Source organism: Tupaia chinensis, unplaced genomic scaffold, assembly GCF_000334495.1.
Source record: "Tupaia chinensis unplaced genomic scaffold, TupChi_1.0 Scaffold000542_1, whole genome shotgun sequence".
Taxonomy (NCBI): domain Eukaryota; kingdom Metazoa; phylum Chordata; class Mammalia; order Scandentia; family Tupaiidae; genus Tupaia; species Tupaia belangeri.
Window position 1 is genome coordinate 95,007 of NW_006160055.1, and position 6,904 is coordinate 101,910.

General features: G+C 45.8%; 1 pseudogene; it reads right to left on the reverse strand.

The window, feature by feature from the left end:
- Window positions 1-423: 423 nt before the first annotated feature.
- LOC102502431 (SNW domain-containing protein 1-like) lies at window positions 424-2,468 on the reverse strand (annotated as a pseudogene).
- Window positions 2,469-6,904: the final 4,436 nt, after the last annotated feature.

Genomic DNA, 6,904 nt, shown 5'->3' on the forward strand with positions numbered 1-6,904 from the left:
CTCTCTCTCTCTCTCTGGTCAAATTAAAATAAATGAATGAATAAAATTAAATAAATAATTTTTAAAAAGATTAACTTACTACCGTGGTTGGGGTAATTTTAATTCATAAGCAGTTGCTCTTACACGAAATACTAACCCCAAACCAGCAAGGGAATGGTCTTGGTTTCGTGGGGAGGGGCAAGGGGAGGGGAGGGCAGTGTGTCCTGTAAGTGCCAAAAGGAGAGAGAAGCACAAACACGACCTGCTCTTTTTAAAAATATATATATATATTTTAAGTAGAATTTTTTAAAAGAATTATTTTATTCAACTTTATTTATTTTAATTTGACCAGATAGGAACAGAGTGAGAAAAAGAGAGAGAGAGAGAGATGGAAGGTGAGAAAGCAAGCTGCCAGGTCCCGGGCTCGAACCGTGATCTGCCTGTGAGAGTTCAGTGCCCTTAACCACCACGCCACCTGCCGGCTCCTCAAAGTAGAATTTTCTATGTCCTGTACTTCAGTAATAAAAAGTAGTGAAGAGATCGGGCACCCAGATTTGTTTTGGAGCCTGACCATTTGCAGTGCTCCCCCATGTGACTGGCATCATTAGGGCTACTATCCCATTCCCTGTGAAGAGATGTGTTAGCTACTCCTTTTTCCTCTTCTTGCCTTCATGCTCACGTTCCTTCCTCTAAAGTTCTTTTAGAGCCACCATGTTGTTTGGCTTCTTCCAAAAACTTGTCCAAACCCAGAGGACCTTCCTCAAACTGAACTGGTCCCTCTCATCCTCTCTGTCTACGATCTGAACCAGAAAACTCCTTGTCGGGAACAAATCTGTTGGTCTTTATTCTGGCTTCTAGGTCATCACCATACATGTCCTTGTCCAGATTTTGACTGGGCCTATAAACACTCTGGGCCATATCTTTACCACCTCCTCAGGCTTGATCATAAACATTGTAAATTTCATCTTCTCCACCTGCAAATCCACGGTCCGTACCCTTGGACTGGTTGAAGAGCCGCTGGTCACATTGAACTTCACTGGAAGTACGTGGATTGGGCACACCAAGACCAATGCCTTCACTGATATCTTGATTTTCATTTCTCTGCAGTTTTTTTTTTTTTTAGAGATTTTCACTGTAGGGCGCGTGCGCTCGCCAGACAGACAGAGAGAGACAGAGAGACAGAAAGCGAGAAATCACCCCCCAGGGGGGATGGTCACGCCGCAATCCCTTCTCCTCCATTCTCCTCTCGGGATCTTGGGCACGCACGCACACACACGCGCCCGGCGTGAGTTTTAAGCCACCGGGTCTGGGACACGAACCGTGGTCGACTACGTGGGAGTCCAGCGACATAGCCATTACGCTAACTGCTGGTTCCCTGCAGTTTTGACCTCGTATCAGGAGCTGCTCTGGGAAGATTCCTATCATGGTGGATTTCATCTCTCGCATCCCTCCCCATCTTCTTTTTCCACATGGCTTTTGATTTCAGCTCTCCTCTCTCTGGCTTTTTGGGCCATTTCTCTAAGTTTCTCTTCATGTTTCTCCTTTTCTTTTTGAGCCATCTTCTTTGCTACTCGGGCATGCGTTTCCGTGGCTTCACGAGCCTTCCAATCATCAATGTAGAGGGCTTTGGACAGTTTGGGAAAATTTTCATTTATAGGTACTGTCTGTAGTCCTTTTCCATCAGCAGCTAGATGTTTGTCTAATGGAATTGTATAACTCTTTGCATTTTTCCAGTTTGAAATGCAAGGAAGAATTTTCCACTCTTCTTGTTCCTTTATAGTCATCTTTCTGCTGGGAGAATACATGACAGTTGCGGGAGGAGAAGGTGGTCCCCAGGGAATTTTCTTATTCATCTTGAACCTTGGTGGTTCCATTGGATCTTCTGCATTTCTACCATTTGAATAACCCTCTGTTCAGCTCCAGAGTTGAAAGCCATTCCTTGCTGAGATGGTGTATACCGGATGTACGGAGCAGGAGCCAGTTTATCAGCTGCTCAGAGTGGCACGGCAGCAGCAACCTTCTGTGATACACATTTCTCTGAGGCTACTCTTGTCTTTTCTGTTCTCGTTAATAGCTTCATCAGATCTTTGCAGGTCTGGGTCATCTGCATTCATAACCTTCTTTAGAACCAGGTCGGTCAGTGTATTTGCTATGAATGACCTCGTCTTTTGACTGTCCGTGTCGAGTGATTGCATCATATTACATTTTTCCTCCAAGATCCACCTGAATGGCTAGCGCGTTCGACATTTTTTTTCTTTCATCCCATATCCAATAGATACTGGGCCACATGGATCTCTGGAAAGGCTCCTCCATCTCCAAAATCCTCTAATAGCCCAGGTATCCAGCCTTTCTGGTACCTATAGGGGGCGCTCTCTTCAGGAGGAGACCAGCGAAGTCTGCGGTGATCTTTGGGATCTTGCCTTTTCTTCAGCCTCCAGCTGGTCCCAAGAGAGCTGAGTACGTGCAGGCAAAAAGCTGGTAAGCGCCATCTTCTTCCACTTCTTCCAGCACGAGCCACTTTTTTTGTCATAAGTGTCTGATTTCATGAGCAGATGGCATAGTAGTTACATCACTGGATTCCCACGTGACTAGTAGCAGTTCAATCCCAGACCCCGTGGTTTGAAACTCACGCCGGGTTCGCAGTATGCATACCCCGCATATCCAAGATCCTGGGAGGAAAATGGAGAAGGGATTGCCACGTGGCCATGCCCCCTAGGGGATGCTTTCTCACTTCCCTTCTCACTGTCTCTATCTCTGTCTCTGTCTCTCTCTCTCTCCCCAGTGAGCACACATGCCCTATGGCAAAACCTCTAATAAAAAAAAGGAAATGTATGAAGTGTCTTTTTGTGTTTATTATCCATCTTCCCACACTGCTTCTGAGCTCCACGAGGTCAGTGACTTTGTGTTGTCATTGCTGTTCTTCCAAAGCCTAGAAGGATTCTGGCACATGGAGCTAGTAGCTGCTGGGCTGACTGCCTGATGAAAAGGAATTTACCTTCTAGGGGCCAGGCAGTGGTACGGCAGTGAAACACAATGCTCTTCCAGGCTGACCCACACAGGAAGGCTCTGGGTTCATACCCGGAGACCTCCCTGAGTACTCCAGGTACGTGTGTGTCTGTAATCTGGAGATGGCTGAAGCTGGGGGATCACAGCAGTAGGACCTTGTTAGGGGTGTGAGTGCTCTCTCCCTCTGTGTCTCTTGCTCATGGAAAAAAATAAACTTAAAGGGAACCAGCACTTAGCGTAATGGCTATGTCGCTGGACTCCCATGTAAGTGACCTCAGTTCGTGTCCTGGACCCGGTGCTTAAAACTCACACTGGGCGCGTGTGCGTGCGTGCCCAAGATCCTGAGAGGAAAATGTAAGAGAAGGGATTGTGGCGTGGCCATCCCCCTGGGGGTGATTTCTCACTTTCTGTTTCTCTGTTTCTCTGTCTTTCTGGCAAAGCACATGCGCCCTATAGCAAAAACCTCTCCAAAAAAAAAATATTTTTTTTTTTTTCTAGAGCTGAGCTATTCCAATATGGTAACCACTAGCTGCATGTGGCTATTTAAGTTTAAATTAGCTAAAATGAAATAAAATTTGGGTTAGCAAGTGGTGTGGTGGTTAAGGGAGCTAGACTCCTACATGGCCAACCGCAGTTTGAGTCCCAGACCTGGCAGCTTGCTTTCTTACTTTCTCTCTCTCTCTCCCCCTGTCCCTCTCTGGTCAAATTAAAAGAGAAAGAAAAAGAAAGAAAGAAGAAAGAAAGCTAAATATAAGAATTCTTAAAAAAAAAAAAAAAAGAAAGAAAGAAAGAAAGAAAACTTTAGCTCTTCACAATAACCTTATTTCAAAAGCTCAGCAGCCACCCCAGACATCACAGATACAGAACACATCCACCATTGCAGAAAGTTCTATGGGATTCTGTTGCTCTAGAATGTCAGCATGCATTACACTTTCCTTTCACACTTCCTTTGCTTATAATCTCTCTGCCTGGAATGCTTTCCCTGACCCTTAATAAAAATCCTACCCCTGTAGAATTTGATAATATGTTAAAACAAACAGAGGCCTCAAAATCGATTCTACAACTCTACTTGTCAGAATGTATCCTTAAGGAATAATGGTTGATATATGCAAAAATTTAGCCATAAGGTGTTCAGTGCACTATTGTTTATAATAGCAAAAAAAGTGAGATGGGGGGGCCAGCCGGTGGCGTGGGTGGGGGTTAAGGCAGTGGACTCCCACATGGCCAACTGAGGTTTGAGTCCTGGACCTGGTGGCTTGCTTTCTCACTTTCCCCTTTTGTCTCTTTGGTCAAATTAGAAATAAAAATGATAGATAAAATTAATATTTTTTAAAAAGTGAGATTAGTTAAACGGTGGTACAGTGATACTGGTGAGTCATCAAAAACAAAACTACGTGGGCCAGCAGGTGGCATGGTGGTTAAGACGCTAGATTCCACATTGCTGACTCTGCAGCTTGAAAATCACACCAGGTGCATGTGAGTGCATGCCCCAGATCCTGAGAGAACAGAGAAGAGCCAGCATGGCCATTTCCCCTTAGCGGTGACTTCTCCCTTTCCATCTCTCGCTGCCTCTCTTTCTGGTGAGTGCATGCGCTTCATAACAAAAAATCTAAATAAAAAGAAGACAACGATGACTGTGTAATGATATGAAAACGCTTTCAAAAGGTATTGTTAGATGAAATAAAACCAGTTACAATGTGTGAAAAAAGTTCCAAAATACAATGGAAACAGGAGTGGGAAATCTAGGAAGGCTTCCGGTTTCATCTGTAACGTTTAGAATGCTTTGTAATGTGATTAAGAATGCAATTGTAGAGTAGTGAACACATAATACTCTATGTTTTCATTTTTGTTTAAAAAATCATGAAAAAGGACCAGAAGATGGCCTAATGGTTACATTGCTGGACTCCTACATGGGCAACCAGCTGGGGGTGGGGGTGTGAGTGCTCAAAATCCTGAGAGGAGAATGGAGAAGGAGGAATTGTGATGTGACCATTCCCCTGGGGGAAGGGGGGGAACGGAAAGTGATTTCTTGCTTTCACTCTCTCTCTCTGTCTCTTCAGCAAGTGTACACATCCTATAGCATAAACCAAAATAATAATAATAATAAGGGACCAGCAGATGGTGTAATGGTTATGTCACTGGACTCCCACATAGTCGACCATGGTTCAAGTCCTGGACCTGGTGGCTTAAAACTCACGCTGGGTGCATGTGTGTGCATGTCCAAAATCCTGGGAGTAGAAGGGATTGAGGTGTGGCCCACTGGGGGATGATTTCTCGCTTTCTGTCTGTCTTTTTGCAAGCTTACACACCCTATAGCAAAAATCTCTAAAAAAAAAGGAAAGAAAGAGAGAAAGAAAGAAAGAAAGAAGAAAGAAAGAAAGAAAGAAAGAAAGAAAGAAAGAAAGAAAGAAAGAAAGAAAGAAGCAACATAGCCATTACGCCAACTGCTGGTCTGAAAGAAAAAGAAAAAATAGTTAAGTTGGGACCAGCAGGTGGTGTGGTGGCTAAGGCACTGGACTCCCACATGGCCAACCATGGTTCAAATCCCAGACCTGGCAGTTACTTTCTCACTTCCTCTCTCTCTGTCTTTCTCTGGTGAGTGCACGTTCCCTTTACCAAATTAAAAAATAATTAATGGTGATAAATGAAATTAAATAATTTTTTAAGTGCCTCTAGGTAGAGGGACTGAGATGATTTCATTTTGTGCTTTCGACTTCTCTCTCTTTTCTAGGTTTTCTCTAATGATCATGTTGTTTTTTTTTTTTCAAATAAAGGAGGAGGGGACAAGCAGTTAGCGTAATGGCTATGTCGCTGGACTCCCATGTAGTCGACCGCAGTTCACATCTCAGGCCTGGCGTGCGTGCCCAAGATCCCAAGAGGAGAATGGAGGAGAAGGGATTGCTGCGTGGCCATCCCCCCCCGGGGGGGGGGATTTCTCACTTTCTGTCTGTCTCTCTCTGTCTGGCGAGCGCACGGCCCTATAGCAAAAACCTCTCCAAAATAAATAAAATAAATAAATAAAGGAGGGGGACAATAAGATATATAAATCTTCAAGGCTCAACTCGGGTGACAGTTCTCCATGCAGCTTTCCTTCCTTGATTCCGGGGTCAGAGACCCGCCCACTGGAGTGCTCGGCATCTCAGGAGTCCCTCACCTCGTCCCTCACCTCTCCGCAGCAGGTGGATGGATGGAGGCGAAGCCTTCACCCCAACAGCCGCTGCTCCCACAGGAATCTGCCTTTCATTCGCTACAAGCCGCTGCCAGCATCAGGCAGAAACAAGTCGCTGGCCAGACCTGTTGTGAAGCAAAGAGCCTAAAAGGAGGTGACCAACATCCGCCCATTATTTTTTCTCCAGTAACTGGGGGCGCTGGCGGTCTTAGGGTTCCTGTGTGTCACAGGAAAAAGGGAGGAGCAGGTGTTCGACAGCTGGTGACGTTCGTGAGCTGTGAGTCGAGCAAGGCCAGTGGTCCACGTTCCCCTCTTCCCTCCACCCACCGTCCTGTTCTTTTTCTTTGTGGAGGGGGTGTGGGGGGGTGGGGAGGACCACTTCGCTTAGAGATATCCGCGATGATTCTCGGTGCCAACGTGCCCTGCCCCTCCATCCCCGCTAACTTGGTGACGAAGGGTGGGCTTCCAAGTCCGTGTCTAGGTTCGAATCCTGCTTTCCCACATACCAGCTCTAAGAGTCGCTGCGTTTATGATTTGCGATCTGTAAACCGGAGATAATGATGGTATTGTAACGGCATCTGGGAAGAAAGGCTGAAGTTCACTGGATGAATGGAGTAAGCCGTTCCTATTTTTAGCCCAAGAAACAAAACGCTGGCGGGGGAAGGTCCCGGCTGGCACCACAGAGCTTGGGGGAGGAGAAGGGATTTCCCCATTTATTTCCTGAAAACCCGCCGTGGGGAAAGCGCGCCT